General features: G+C 41.2%; 1 protein-coding gene across 2 annotated transcripts in view; it reads left to right on the top strand.

The window, feature by feature from the left end:
- Positions 1–15420, top strand: part of LOC116061637 (pro-neuregulin-3, membrane-bound isoform) — a 410047-nt gene that overhangs the window by 94489 nt on the left and 300138 nt on the right. The window lies entirely within an intron of this gene.

Raw genomic sequence — 15420 nt, 5'->3', positions numbered from 1 at the left:
TTAAAATATCACATGAAAAGGCACAACATAGTGTAACACAAAGCCGACAGCTTAAGGCCAGACTTTGTCCTGAAATGACTCAGGCCACCATGCAGTGTATAGAAAGTTGACATGTTGGAAACCCAGGAGTTGTGGTTACAGCTACAGTAACCGTGGATTTCCACAGGATACAGAACGTCTGTGGACCGGCTCCGCTGCGGAACGGCTACGTGCTGCGCCGTCCATCAATACCCACCAGGTCCGGCTTTGTTGCGTATCGGCTGCGGCCAGCCGACCACGAGATCTCGCGAGTTCACGTATCATGTATCTACGGAGTAGAGGGGAAACAACTCTGTGCTCTGTTTTCAAGGTGTAGTGCAGGAAAATATGACCCGCCGTGAGCACGGTGTATTTTATTTTGAAAAGTAACGATGTTTTATTTTGTTTCTGTGCTCGACTTCCCGTCCCGCACAATCTGAATTGTGCTGAATTGCTGCAGAGCTCTCCGTCGTCCGTCAAAAATAGAAGCTCTGCGTATCTGCTCCGGAGGGCTGCGGACTGACGGAACTGGGACGGAGTCGGGACGCAGACGTTCCGCAGTCAGTGGAAATACACACATTGACTTTAATGGAAACCTAATGACTCCGTCGACGTTCGGGAGACGTTCCGCAGACGTTCCGCATCCAGTGGAAATTGCCGGTAAGTATAGTAATAATCATTTATGGCAGCACCAAGATGCTATAGAAATCCTTTGACTGCCATCCATAATGAATCAGCCCTGGCTACCTCTGTTTGGTTTGCTGGTAGAAACCAGGTTAATGATACTAAATTAAGACTTAAGATTCATGTGAAAAATTTATGTATCGTAAAGTTGCTCCAAGCTTATTCTGTTTTAATCAAACAAATAGTCTTTTAAATAGCATGACTGTGCTGCATATTTGATTACATTTACATTTGACATGTGTGATCTAAAAACAAAAGGGCACCAAGGAAAAACTGAAAACACAATGTCTCTGTCGCTTTGCATCCTTTATTCTATTTCATTTATCTGTCTCTCTATCTCTGGCTGTCTCTGTGTTTTTCGCTCTCTCGCTGGTAGGAATAATTATAAGGCTTCAACATCATCGTTTTTGTTAACCCTATAAGGCATACTAGCATTGCATGCCTTGGCAATTTGCTTTCATGTTAACACATGAAAACATGTTGTTGAGAAAGTCTTGAAACCCATGTTTTAACTTTACATTATGTAAATTACATAACAAACTATCAAAGTTAAAGTTAGAAAAAACAACCTTTGTCATAAATTAAGATGTAACACTTAACACTTTGTGTCTAACCCAGAGGCTGTTCTATATGCTAATGTCAGCATGCTAATTTGCTCACCATGAAAATATTAACATGCTAATAGTTATGTTCACCAATTTCATTTGATTTTGCGCGCTACCATCTGCTACAGTCATTAATAAAAACATGGGGATGTCATTATTAGGTTGTAAACTAGGGTTAAGGGTTAGGGTTAAGAATAGGCTTAGTATTGGACAGAGTCAAATGAGTCAGTGATGGTGGCAGTCAGGGAATAAGCTAAATTGGCAGGATTCATCCTCTGGACACTAACATTTCATGGGAATCCACCCAGTAGTTGGAAAATGGAAAATTGTTTTTCGTGGACTTTACATAATTAATATCTTTCTGTAGGAAAGAATAAGGAACTGTTCTATTTCCTTCAGTGCCTTTTAATGTATGTAGCTATGAAACGAACTCTCCGGAGGTTTTGCACATAAAAAAACATAAAGACGTGCATATGTTCACACACATTAACACACATCTTTGATAGCACCAGAACTTCTCCAGTTCAATGATGAATTGTTGAGATGCAATTAGACAACCTGTCAGGGAAGCCTGAAGTCACTGTCTGTGTTTGTGTGTGTGTGTGTGTGTGTATGTGTGTGTGTGTGTGTGTGTGTGTGTGTTCCTGTGGCTGTCATTGTGTGTGCATGTGTGTATCCCTCTCCTGAGGTGTAATTACCAGTGGTGTTGCCGCAGGGGCCTCTGGCTGTACGTGAGAAGCCAGAAAGGAGAGGAACAGTGGCAGTAATTGGCCACAGTGAACCTGCAGAGAAACATATGTAATCAGGAAGAGACAAAAACAGAGAGCGAGAGAAAGAGGGAACATGTCTACCCTCCACACAACAGAGAAAAGACACAAACACCTACATCTGTCTGGAATCGTACATGGCGGAACCTAAGAAGTTTACACGAGTAAGGGACACTGTCTTCACCAGAGAAATGACACTTCCTCTGAGAAAGACTAGAATCAAAACATTCATTTGGATTTAAATTCTAATCCAACAACAGACGTTATGATGGCAGAGCTACTGTGCAGTGAGGCTGCAGAGAATAACTTGGACGGCTATGTTGTCACCTGAAGTGTCAGGCAGACTTTGCTACATCCTCGCTCTAACCTTAACCAAGTAGTTTTAACTGCCTAGTAAACCTACCCAGACCACAACCACAGACCAGAGTTGGAAAGTCAGATCCTTTCCTTAAAGGTGCTTAAAGCGATGTCATCCGTTTTTTAGGCAACAACATTTTTTGTCACATACAGCAAACATCTCCTAACTATCTGCGAGCTGCCTGTCCACTGAACACACTGTCTCTGTAGACAGCCCAGGCTCCACAAACAACAACAAAAACAAACTGCGCCAACCTGCACCACGAAACATAAAAACAGTGTTCCAGCCAATAACCGACAAGGAGTTGGTTGAGCCCTCACTGCAGCAGCGTTAGCACGTAGGCTACTTCCACAATGCACTTTCATGACTGTTTTAAGGAAGCACGGAAGAGAGGGAGAGGGGACAGGATGAGGAGGAGGGAGGGGCGAGCTAGTCTCCGTTATGTTTGACAATACTTCGAACGTCAACAAGAAGTGACGTCACCCAACATCGCTTAGAGCACCTTTAATTAAAAGTACTAATACCACACCAATACCAAAATACTCTTTCTAAAAGTAAAATTAAAATATTACTTAAGTAAAAGTATGTAAGTATCATCAAGAAAATGTACTTAAAGTATTAAAAGTAAAAGTACTCAATGCAGAATCATCCTCACGTATAGAACCTGGAAAAGATCGAAACAGTTCTGTCAATCCACTAAGTGTTTGGGGTGGCAGTAGCTCAGTCTGTAGGGAGTTGGGTTGGGAACCAGAGGGTCGCTGGTTCAAGTCGGACCAAAGGATGGGTGCTGCCAAGTTGGGCACTGCCAAAGTGCTCTTAAGCAAAGGCACCAAACCCCCCTTTGACAGCTGCAGCTCTCTCATGCTGACATCTCTCCGTTAAGCATGTGTGTGTATTTCAAGCCTGTGTGTAATGTGTATCCTAACAACAGAGTGAAAACATTGTAATTTCCCTTGCGGGATGAATAAAGTATAAATCATTATTATTATTTTTATTATTTAATCAGCTTATCATTTCAGTTGTACAACGGCCTGTATATTGTTGGGCAGTTTAATTTTTAATAAAACATTGCATTTTATGAACTACATGTGTTTTGTGTGCAAAAATCTTAATTCATTAAGTAATTAATTAAGTAGAAAGTGGCATGGAAAGGAAAGACTCAAGTAAAGTACAAGTAGCTCAAATTTGTACTTAAGTGCAGTACTTGAGTAAATGTACTTAGTTACATTACACCACTGCCACAGAGGCTATATGTCACCTGTTATTGTGTAGGTACAGTATTAGGACTTGTTGGAATACATCCAGTGTTATAATGGGAACAAGGTGTGTGTGTGTGTGTGTGTGCGTGCGTGCGTGTGTGTGTGTGTGTGTGTCGCAAGCCTGTTTGTAAGCGTTGAAGCATGCTCACTTCATGTTCATGTATTTATCAGCAAGCTGTTGGGCTCTATTCCCTTACATCAGCACTTCTGGGCAGCCAGGGCCACCCCTAATCCATACTGACCCCGTCAGCCAAATGCTAATGATGCTGTAGGCCAGTCTGTCATAGAGTCCCCCCAACCACCCTCTACCTCCGTCCCCTCCATCTGTCACGCAACCACCACACAACCATTTACATGACCAATATTTTCGAAATTTTTCTCAACGCGCTATCCAAACAAATCAGTGGTTTACAAGGCAAAACGAGGACCGATCCCTAGGGCTGTCCCGAATACCATCTTTTGGTCTTTGGAGCGTCAGTACTTATCAACAGTGAATATTCGAATATCTGAGCATGACTCAGGGAGGATTTAGCCAGCCAGTGCTGTGCCAAGTTTTCAACATTAGCATTTAGCTTGTTAGCAAGATGTTTGTTGTCAAGGGAATCAGATTGGATTGCCAAGGATTAGAAAGAAAACACTCTTTTTCTTCTTTTTTTTATTCTGATCTGACCGAATGAACCCAGTTTAGTTGTAATGATTTTGGTGTAAAGTGCTGTATGTGTCTCTGTCTTATGACTGTGCGCACATGCAGTGTGAGTTTCTGCTGGAGTTCAAGTCTGTGGCAGCAGCATCTGTAGCAGATCCACGTCACGAACCCAGAAGTGAAGGGACAGGCAATTAAGAACAAAAAAAGTATATGCGAAATGGATCTCACAATAAAATAAAGAGGAGGCCGACATTCATAAGTTTGACAAATGAAAGAATTCTGGGACACTGAAATAAACAGATGGATGAGTAAAGTGAAAGAAGACATTTTTACAAATAAGGACAAAAAGCACACACACGTGCACATGGAAGAAAGGAAACCTTCCTGGACTTGTCAGTGTTTGGAGAATAGACACTTATCATTGGTATCATTCTGCATGTTAATATGTCCACTGGTGGCTGGCTGTAGGAGGTACTGCAGCACAACATATGCTGCTGACAGAGAGCTGCACTGGGGAAATGTTACCTGCTTTTTATAGGTGGATGTTAACACATAAAGTACTTTGATATTGACATGCTGATGTTTCCAGATGGACCTGCTGCTACTTGACCTAATACATTTTTCAGCAGCGATTGGAATGTTTTCAAGGATCTGGCAGTGAAAAAAATTACTTATTGATGTCTTTTAGTCAATATAATGGTATTTCAATCAGAAGAAAATAATGGAAAGCATAAATGTTTATTGCTCAACTGAGTCACAGATATATGTGATATAGACCCCGTCATGTACGTAAATGTTTTTTCAGAGGGTGGTGAGCTGCATGCTGGATGATGAAATCAATCCCTATCGTCGGTACTTTGCTCAGCCCTCCAAGTGTTGTGGGAAGCCAGTGAGAGATTGTGTATTTCTAGCTGTTTGTGGGGGCTTTTGTGGGAAGACATGTCATGCTCTCCTGGTAAAGCTGCGCTGACAGAGAAGGCACACGTCTAAACTCTCAGGCCAACTAAGGAGTTAGCAATGATAAAGTCTTAAATGCATTGGAAATCAGACATTCCCAACTGGAAGAAAAAGGCTTTAGAAGACTAGACAAAACTAGATTAATATAGTCGCAGGATATTCACAGGAGGAGTTCTAAATTTGCCATCACTTTGATAACTTGCTCCCAGAAAATGTGGAAAGATCTGACAGGTTAAATTTAGTGTTATCTAAGAAAGCAGGAAATAACATAGTGGGACAAAAAGAAAGGAAACTGAAAAAAAAGTGACAGCGTGGGATAATCCCTGTCTCTAAAACTAAAGAGACAGTGTACATAAGAAATGCGCAGCCTGATTAAACCGCAATACTTAGAGAATAGCCTGGTTGACACCAGACCCTTCTCAGTTGTAACTGAGAGTGGATCTGGGGAACGTTGATTCACAGCTCATTTCCAAAGGGGCGTCACCAACAGACGCCGCTCAAATGCCTCTGGGCGCAATTGGATAGCCCTTCAACCAATCTGACCAACGATCCGGGTGACGTAGCAGCAACAGCAGCATCAACGGGTTGCTGCGCTTCGGTGGCCGTCATGTTGAATGTAAACAAAAAGCTGCTTGCCGTCGCTGCGCTATCGTCATCGTGTTAAGCTCGATTTGGAAAAATTGTAAATGGGCTTGAATGGGCAATTGGACAGACTGACTTGCAGAGCAAATCTCAAATTTGCCAGAAATTCATCAGGGTTTTCCCAGGCTAGTTACAGAAGCAATCGCCATCAAACTTTCAAAATTGAATAATTGAAGTCCACAAAAAGGCAGATGGAACAGAAGAAGCCAGACATACTGCTTGTCTGCTTTGGATGTGATCAGTCTGTTCTGGCATGATTCAACTTTTTAACATACACCTTGGTTATAATTAAAGCCTGAGATGTTACAGCTTCTAAGTATTGCCCTGGAATGCAAGCAAGGTCACTTTTAAACACACACACACACACACATACACACACACACACACACACACACACACACACACACATACACACACTGTGTATAAAGAGACCAGATGGACGCTCTACACCAGCTCGATGGCATACGGCAACTCATGTGACCCTGGCCACCTGGGCTCCGGAAGGTGACAGCGTGTCTCCGTAGTAATGTGCATACACATGCACAGACACACAGACACATGCACACACACACACACACACACACACACACACACACACACACCTGGACACATAATATGCTGAAAGCCAACAGTAGCTTGGTACCAACCTCCTGGTGGCTAGTGGACCGGTAATTTGAATGTTGCTGTTCAGGTAAATGTTGGAGCGTTATGCATTCCTTAAAATAGGCCACGTCATGATGGATGATGTAATGATTAATAATGGGCCAACAAAGGCACTGGTCCATGCAAAGTGTATATAATGTGCATTCAAATATTATCAGTCACAGTTTGAGGGAAATGGAGGCAAGCAAGAGTCAGTGTGTTCGTAGAACAAACAATCTTTGATCATGCAAAACTTGATTTGATTTCAGGAAAATATTTTTTAAACTATCACGGGTTAATTAAGCAGTCAGTGCTATTTTCTCATAAATATACTGCCGTGAAATTAGATCCGAAGACTCATTGTAATGTTAGAAAGTGTGACCGCCACTTTCACACAACAGCCTTGGTGGTTTCAATGGGTCCAATTTGGTAAAAAAAAAAAAGGGCAGCCTCCAGGAAATAGACTGCAGCAGATGTATTAGCTAAAAGATACAGACACAATTAAGAAAGGAGTGTCAAAGTGCCAAAGAATATAGCACAGTATATACATCTTGATATTTAATTCATTAATAGTGATATATTTATGAAGAAAACTGTCAGATGGCACCATCATTATATTAGTTTTCACTCTGTGTGAAAAGCAGACTCTCTCTCCCTCTGATGAAGACGTCACACACTTCACTGCACTTCATTTCATATTTCACATATTATGCCACATTACATCAATTTCATACATACAAACCCCTCATACATAATTCAAAGCTCATCATTATGGAAAATGTAGAGCTATTTCAAAGAGTGTATGATCCATTGTTGATGAGGTACAGTTGACTTTGTGCATTAGCTTATGAAAACCCATGGAGAATCAATGAGGAAATGTGGGTAGGTTCTGTCACTGTTAGATAATGAATATTCACGCTTTTCTACAAACCAGATCTGTGCTTTGTGATAGAAAATATTGATGTCAGGTTTTTGTTGTTTTTGTTGTATTAGTAGTTTTCAATTATAGGATATCTAAATAAGAGCGCCACATTATGCAGGTTGGGTCAAATGAATACAGGACCGTTACCGTTTGAAAATAAAAGTAAACGGCGAGTTTTTTTTTTTTTTTTACTTTGCAGAACAAACAAAACTACATCACATTCTGCGACACATGCGTAACTGGAAGTTTTGCGATAGTACTTTTACATTGTGGTATAACTACTTCTAGGAAAGTAATCTGCTGTGGTGCACCCACACACAATTTGTTTTACATCCGAAACAGATTGCAGCCTTGTTACAGCTTCACATCCAGTCCAACATTTTTTGATAGTTTTGTATTCTCTTTTTAGTCATACCAAGCAGCAGACAGCATCAATGTGTCTATATATGTCACACGCAGTCTCATTCACCAAACTTACAGTCAAAAAAAGGCCATCTGTGCGACTGTGTATGCATCCACAGGGATAAGGAGTGGAAGCAGAGAGAGAGGAGAACTACAGTATAGTGAGCAGGCCACACTGAGAGCTGCTGTCCTGCGGGGGGGGGAGGGGGGGTAATGACAGCGCAAAAAGCACAAGTCTTTCAGCGTGGTCTATTTTGCAGACGCTGCAGTGAAATAAAGACAAATTGGTCCAACAATCTCTCCTTCCTTGTATGTCCCATCTGGCGTATACTTTCATCTTGTCTTTTTGATGCTTCCTGAAATGCTCTCTTTCTCTTTCTCTGCCTCTTTTTTCTCTTTCTCCCTGCACATCTATATTATGCAACTAGAGAAGGTGTCACTTGATCTGACACTGGAGTGTTGAAATACAGAATAATAACGCAAAGACAAGTTGCTGTTATAGATCTGTTAGCCGTCTTATCTCAGGTATTTACAGGGTGCCATTTGGTTTGATCATGCACAACAAAACAAAACATGCATATATTAAATTCCCCTTGCAATACTATGGATATAGTACCATACATGCCAAACACTTAAAGATGTACTTCAATATTCAATGGAAAATACAACGCTTTCAAGCTGGAGAGCGGAGTTCATTTCGCGGCGAAAACATAATACTTTCCCCCAGGAAACGCTCTTCGGGAACGTCTTAATCCAAACTACAATCTTTTTCCTAAACTTAACTAGTCGTTTTGGTGCCTAAAGTTAACTCATATGCCCGCATGATGCTCATCTTTTCTGGCTAACCTCAACTGCCATGACCCCTGAAAGGACCGTCATCTGGCGGTTTCTGTATCTGTGTCTGTGTCTGCTCACAGTCACCTATTGGCGGCTAAACAACTGCCGCTGGTAGCTGGTGTCCCGGAGCTCTGTAGCAGCCAAATACAACATCAACTGCCGCTCTTCACCTTAAAGCGCTTTACTTAGTTTAGGTATATAATGGTCTATTGGTGAAATAGCATTGATCACTTTGAGGGAGGGATACATTTTGTCCGCGGGGATACAAATAATTCAGCAGAGGTAGGGATATGAAGACCAGAAAGGGGGCAATCCCATGCATCCCCCTCCCCCGGCAAATCACACCCTGGGTATGTATGTATGCTGGAATCACATTTACCTTCTGAGCCAATTGTGAGCCTAGCACTAACATTCTTTCGACAGGACTGTTGAATTTAAACCATACTTAATTCAATTAAATCACCTCAGCCCCAAATGATTGTTGGGCATTGTTAATGAGGTGAATGAGTTTAAAAAGTCATTATTATGTACTGCAACCTCAAAGAAAAGAATATCTCAAGTGCTGCATGTTCACTTTAAGTGGCCTTTTAGCAGTGTTACTGGAGCTACTTTGGGTTAAAAGTCCCCTTCAAAGGTAACTCAAAAGGAATGTTTCTCATTCACTACTCATGCTGGGTTTCTAGCTGTAGGGATTTGGACTATTATTAATTAAATCTTGGAGCTAAAATGTTCTTTTGGAAATTCAAGTAGGATAGTATCTGCAATCTAAAGTCATACCAGAAAAATATAGTGGCATTTAAACAATACAGAAGCTTGTATCAATGGCTGGTGTATCTGCTTTTGATGGCTGAATTAGAAATACAGCCAAAATAAGGCAGAAATACAGCCAAAACAATCAGTTCGAAAATGCACAAAAAAATGTTTTCAAGTAGGCAACATGAGAAATATGCAAGAGTATAACTGTGGTTGATTTGCTCTGTCAATACGCCCATAGTGAAACTAAAAACCTACACAAATCACCGCATATACTAATGTAAGTATATTTCTGTGATTTGAATGGCTGCCTATGAGGATTATACTTAATTTGGCTCTAATGGCTCTAGAAATGTCTCAAAAAACACTGTCAGTGTGGATTGCCATTGATGTTAGCTCCAGGCCACTAAAAACTCATTCTTTTATGTAGTCATTATTAACAGTGAGGGTGCATTTTTGATAATGTATTTCCTGTATCTTTACTTTGTGTACTCTAAGCAGAATTTAGAAAATATCTTAGGCAGAACACTGAATATCTGATGAGAGAGAGGATAACAAACAGCACACACAGCCAGGAAGTGAATGCAATGGAGGCAGAGATAGGAAATTATACAGAAATAAATAGATAAACAGCTCTACTTGAACTCATTTATCGGTAACTTGTTAGCTCCTTTGGGTTCCACCTGCTGTTTTCCTGCAAAAATCGGGAGACTCCCTTCAACGGACAGATGGAGACGGAGGTGAAAGGCAGGGGAGGAGGGAGGGAGCCGTTAGGAAGATGAGACTGGAAGAAAACAAGCTCTGCCTGTTTGCTTGTCACACTGATTTGCCAAACATTTGTCATCCCTTTTTGTTTCTGACAGAGAAAATGACATGAGGAAAGAACACAATACAAAACTAAACTAAATCAAGAAGAACTGCCAAAATCATGATCCAAGGATGACAACGTTTTATTAATGCAAACTAAGTGCACCCATGCTGGCCCCAGTGTTAATTTGGGCTTGTTGATTGGTTGGGACTTTTGGTGCAGCGCTTGCTATGGATAGTGAGGCTGTTTTAATGTTAGCAGACAAAATATCCCACACTGAGCTGAAAGTACAGGAACTGTTGTCACTGACCACAAGTGTGTGGGTGTGTGTGTGCACGTGTGCGTGCGTGCGTACGTGGTTGTGTGTGTGCGTGTGCGTGCGTGCGTGTGTGTGTGTGTGTGTGTGTGTGCGTGTGTGCGTGTGTGTGTGTGTGCGTGTGTGCGTGCGTGTGTGTGTGTGTGTGTGTGTGTGTGTGTGTCAATCCAGCTAAAAGGTACATTTGAGATTGAAAGCAAAGCACCAATAACAGGGTTTGTGACAAGTTGTTTGTTTGAGTCTGTGGGGGAAAAGAAGGAAGTGCTCAAATTGACTGTTTCCCAAACCACTTTATTCTTCTAAAGTGTGTGTGTGTGTGCGTGTGTGTGTGTGTGTGTGTGTGTGTGTGTGTGTGAGTGTGGGGGGGCGGGGTTGTCTTTATTGTTGCTGCTGCTATTCACAGAAGAATCAGCATCTCTTAGGCTGACGACTTTCAGATCCAGATTCACCAAGATTGAACTACATCAGACTACGCTTTAGCTTCTTCATTGTCCGTACGGGGACATTTTGCTGCATTAGTGGCAGAAAACATGAAAGCAAACATTTCATCCAAGCAGGAATACAATCTAAATCTGTGTATTTTTTACAGATTAGGGACTAATTTTTGTCTGATTCAGAAACAAATTCATATGCATGGTGATTTGCCGGCCATGCTTGCTATGATAATAGTTTAACATAGAATTTGCATATGCATGACGAGCCCAAAGTAGCTTCATCGTTTGATTGGGACTTAGGCATTAGGATTTATTTTATTTTGATGACATGGCACATTGCTGTAATGAATCTGTGCTTTGGTCTTTAGGTGGACAAGAACATACTGTGTATACTGAATATACACACAATTGATGCTGGGAAGAAAATTAGAGAGGATAACTTCACATTTAAACTGTGCGTGTGTGTGTGTGTGTGTGTGTGTGTGTGTGTGTGTGTGGGGCGCTGATGCTTTCCCGGATAAATGACCACTGAGTCATATTCAATTACCATTACAGTGATTGTATATTCCATTCCAAGCCACAGATTTGGAAGGGCAGACAGCGTGTCGACAGCCTGTAAACTATCAGCTGAGGTAAACCGCATGAACTTACAGAACAATGTGTAAGATAATAACCCGCACAATCATGTGACCCCTCAGACATGCTGCGTCGTGAATGCAGGAGATGAAAACACTTACTTTCTTACTGAAATCATGTATTTGATGAGTCCTCGTGATTTCAAAGAAAGTGGATGATGTACAGTATGTTTTTAATCTGGGATTTTCATAGTATCCTGTTTAGGAACTGTTAGGAAAAAATGCAAGAGCAGCACAACTCATTTCACCTACGTAAAGAAGATTCGGGAGACCTTGATGACTTACAATAGTCATGTTTCCATCAACGTATTTTTATGCGCATTTTGAAGTATCGCTTTAGAAAATGTTGATAGAAATGTCAAAATTTGAAAATAAAACTTTTTACGCTGCTGGTGATTTATTTTCCTGATATATGAAATAATCATGTGGTCTGTAAAATAACATACTTATATAGTAGTGTAAAATGTTCATCAAAAGTTACTAGAGCCCAAAGTGATGAAATTGAAATTGCTTGATTTTGCTAAACCAGCAGTCCACAACTCAAAATATTGATTTTACAACAGTATTAAACTGAAAAAGCAGCAAATCCTCACAATTCAGAGACTGGAAACCAGATGTTTGGCATTTTTGCTTAAATGATTAATCACTTATCAAGTTTGTTGTAATAAATTGTGACTATTACAGAAAAACCTTTCAGCGGCAGATTCAGTGGGGCGAGGGATCATCTGACCAATCAGTGATCTTGATTTTCAAATTCAAGGTAATGCTTTTTTGTGCGTTTCCTTAAAAACACGGAACTTTCGTCAACAAAATCTTTTTTGATCGTCTCTTTTTTTCATTTCAAAAGGAATGCTCCATCATAGAACCCCCCCATGCTGTTAGCACTTCTCACACTGCAGTATAAAAGTGCCTTGGACAAATTTAGTGTAGGATTAGCGTGTGATCAGGAGTTTCACCGCACCCACCGCTGTCACAGTGTGACTAGCCTATACCCCGGCAGCCGTGGCAGATTTGCGCAGGATTTAAAGCACTGACAACTCCTTCAACAACTCTTGCATATTACTGAACATTGCCAGGTACTTGTCCTGACAAGGCTTTGACACAGAATGGCTGCCATGTGATTTTAGCAGTTTAGCCTCTTTTTTGTCTTCTTCACAGCTGTGAGACTGATGCTAAGGTATCAACTTTCAGACAGCACAAAGCAAGCTGTGAGTTGTAATTTCCCTTGCAGGATTAATAAAGTATAAATTATTATTATTATTATTATTATTATTATTATTATTATTATTAATAATAATATCTGTTTTTTTGTTTTTTTAACTTTCCAGTTGGTGCTTTTTCGTCTGTTCAGCCAGGGTGGTTATCACCGCCAATGCAAAGTTCACTTATATACAAATGTGAAGGATGACCACATTTGCAGCCGCCCTGGGTTCAAAGTGATTTACATTAAAACAAGGTCTGCTGCTAACAATGCATGGGCATATGCACGAGACCCGTAGGGGCTAGACCTCAGGACTCGAACCTGCAGCCAGCTGTCTGCCGCTGGGCTGCTGGCCGCGCTCCACCTCTGAGCTCATCGCTAACCTCATCCACATGCACATTTACATGGACAAACAAAGTACACCAGCGTGTGAACACACACGCATAGCGTCAGCCCGCTGTCTTTGGTGCCTGTGGTGCTGTATTTGGATTTGACCATCTGTTCGAGAGTCACCTGACAGGTGTAGGTGCAGCTCTCTCTCTCTCCTCTATGTCCTCTAGTCTTTCTGTGGATGTGGGGAAGTGTCACATGCATCAAAATTTACATATAAAGTCAAGTGCAGGGTCGTTTGAGCACATACACACACACACACACACACCATCTTTCTCCCTCACCCGTGAAAGCCCATTTTACTCCAGGGAAGTGAACTGAAGCAGGCACTGTGCTGTTCTAGTTTATGGTAACTCAGGATGTGTGAATACACAATTTAACAAACCAGTGAAGGCTGCTGCCTACCCAACCAGCTGGAATGCTAAACTATGGCTGTGCTTTGAACTTCCTCTGGCTAGAATCAAGCATTGGGGATTGTAAGATTGCCCAAAAAATATATATTTCTTTCTTGTCTATGTTTTATTTCCGTCCCTCCTAAAATAAAAGACAGGAATAGCTATAATGCAAGAAAATGAATTTGGAAACAAAGAGGACAGGAAGGAGGGTAGATGCTAGGAAAGTCTACAGATGAAGGGGAAAAGAGAGGGAGATTGGAGAGAAGGAGTAGTCAGAGGGGTAAAAAGGAAGAGGATTTCATCTATATTATCCCTGAAAGCCCAAATTCTGTTGATCTGCATCCATGCAAAGAAGATTAAATATGTGTTGGATGAAAAAAACAAAAAGCAGCACATTTGGAAACACTCATGCACATAAATGAATATCAAAGTGGCATTTCTTCTGACTTACTTAAGAAACATGAACCACTAATTGCACGAGCAATTTAAGTCCTACTAACTTTGTTAGAGTGCCGTGTGTTTTGTGTTATAGCGTGTGCCTCCTGCATCTTAATTCTCCTTCAAGCAGAAAGAAAGCCATGGAGTTGATTGGTGTCATTTCCCATTATTTTGGTTTTGAAGACAACAGAAAAAGGTGCTTTGCAGACCTTTACACTGGCGCCTGTTATTTGCAGAGATAGTAAACAGAGTGAGGATAGAGGAGATAAGTTAGCGTGGCCTCAAGCTATACGATGATGAGCTCTCTGCGCCTTTGGACGAGTCACCTGTGCTGTGTATTGGGGAAGAGATGCATGGGGAGCTTTGCATTCATTTAGTAATCCCTACTGCTGGCATGCTGACTATTATCACACTCTGATTCTTCAAAGACTGGCTCAACGAGAGAGACAGAGACAGAAGGTGATGTGTTTGAAATGGTTTATTTTCAGTTTGCATCTTTTTAAGTTATCTTGATGACGTCCACATGCACATACACGGTTCATAGCCCTATATGTATAAACGCTAAGAAATAACAAGCTAGATTTTGAGTTTCTATGAGATATGAATACATTTTGTATCATTTTTGCTCTTCCAACATGGTGGCAACAGTTTAGGGAAGGCCCTTTCATCATCACGTTACCTTAACCCCCGATCGTTTCGGCATCTCCTCTATTTCTTCCGCAAGCCATGAGCCAATATGTCAAGCCAGGAAGGTAATCACATACAGGAAGGCCACAATAAAGCTGGGTACTTTACAAAATAAAACAAATTTCAAAATAAAACATCCAGGTTTGTGGTGATTTTGCTGTCTTGACTTCTCAGCTGTGTCTACAGCGAGACACGCAATCAGGCACACGGAGAGAGAGACCGAGGGACGTAGAGACAGACAGAGTGACACACACACACATACACACAACCAAACACTCACACAGAGAGAGAGAGAGAGAGAGAGAGAGAGAGAGACGTTGTGTAGAGTGGAGAGGAGAAGGGTCGCTTTATGACCGTCCAGGCACGCGATCGGACATGAATCTACGCTTTACGGCAATGTGTTCCCGGTCAATCACATAATTCGGCAATGATGGGCTGAAACCTTATATTTTGATATTTCGACATTTAAATTTTTTTTTCAAAAATCACATTGGTCACCCTTTAGTCTGTCTGTGGATTTTACAAATATTTAAACAGTGACGAGACATTTTAATCGGACTTCGTCTGAGGAAAATAGCTCAAGGAAATGTTTTTAATTTTACCTTTTTTCATTGCCTGAAAAAC

Source organism: Sander lucioperca, chromosome 15, assembly GCF_008315115.2.
Source record: "Sander lucioperca isolate FBNREF2018 chromosome 15, SLUC_FBN_1.2, whole genome shotgun sequence".
NCBI lineage: Eukaryota > Metazoa > Chordata > Actinopteri > Perciformes > Percidae > Sander > Sander lucioperca.
Note: the sequence above shows the minus strand (reverse complement) of the source record. Positions and strands in the feature narration are given on the sequence as shown.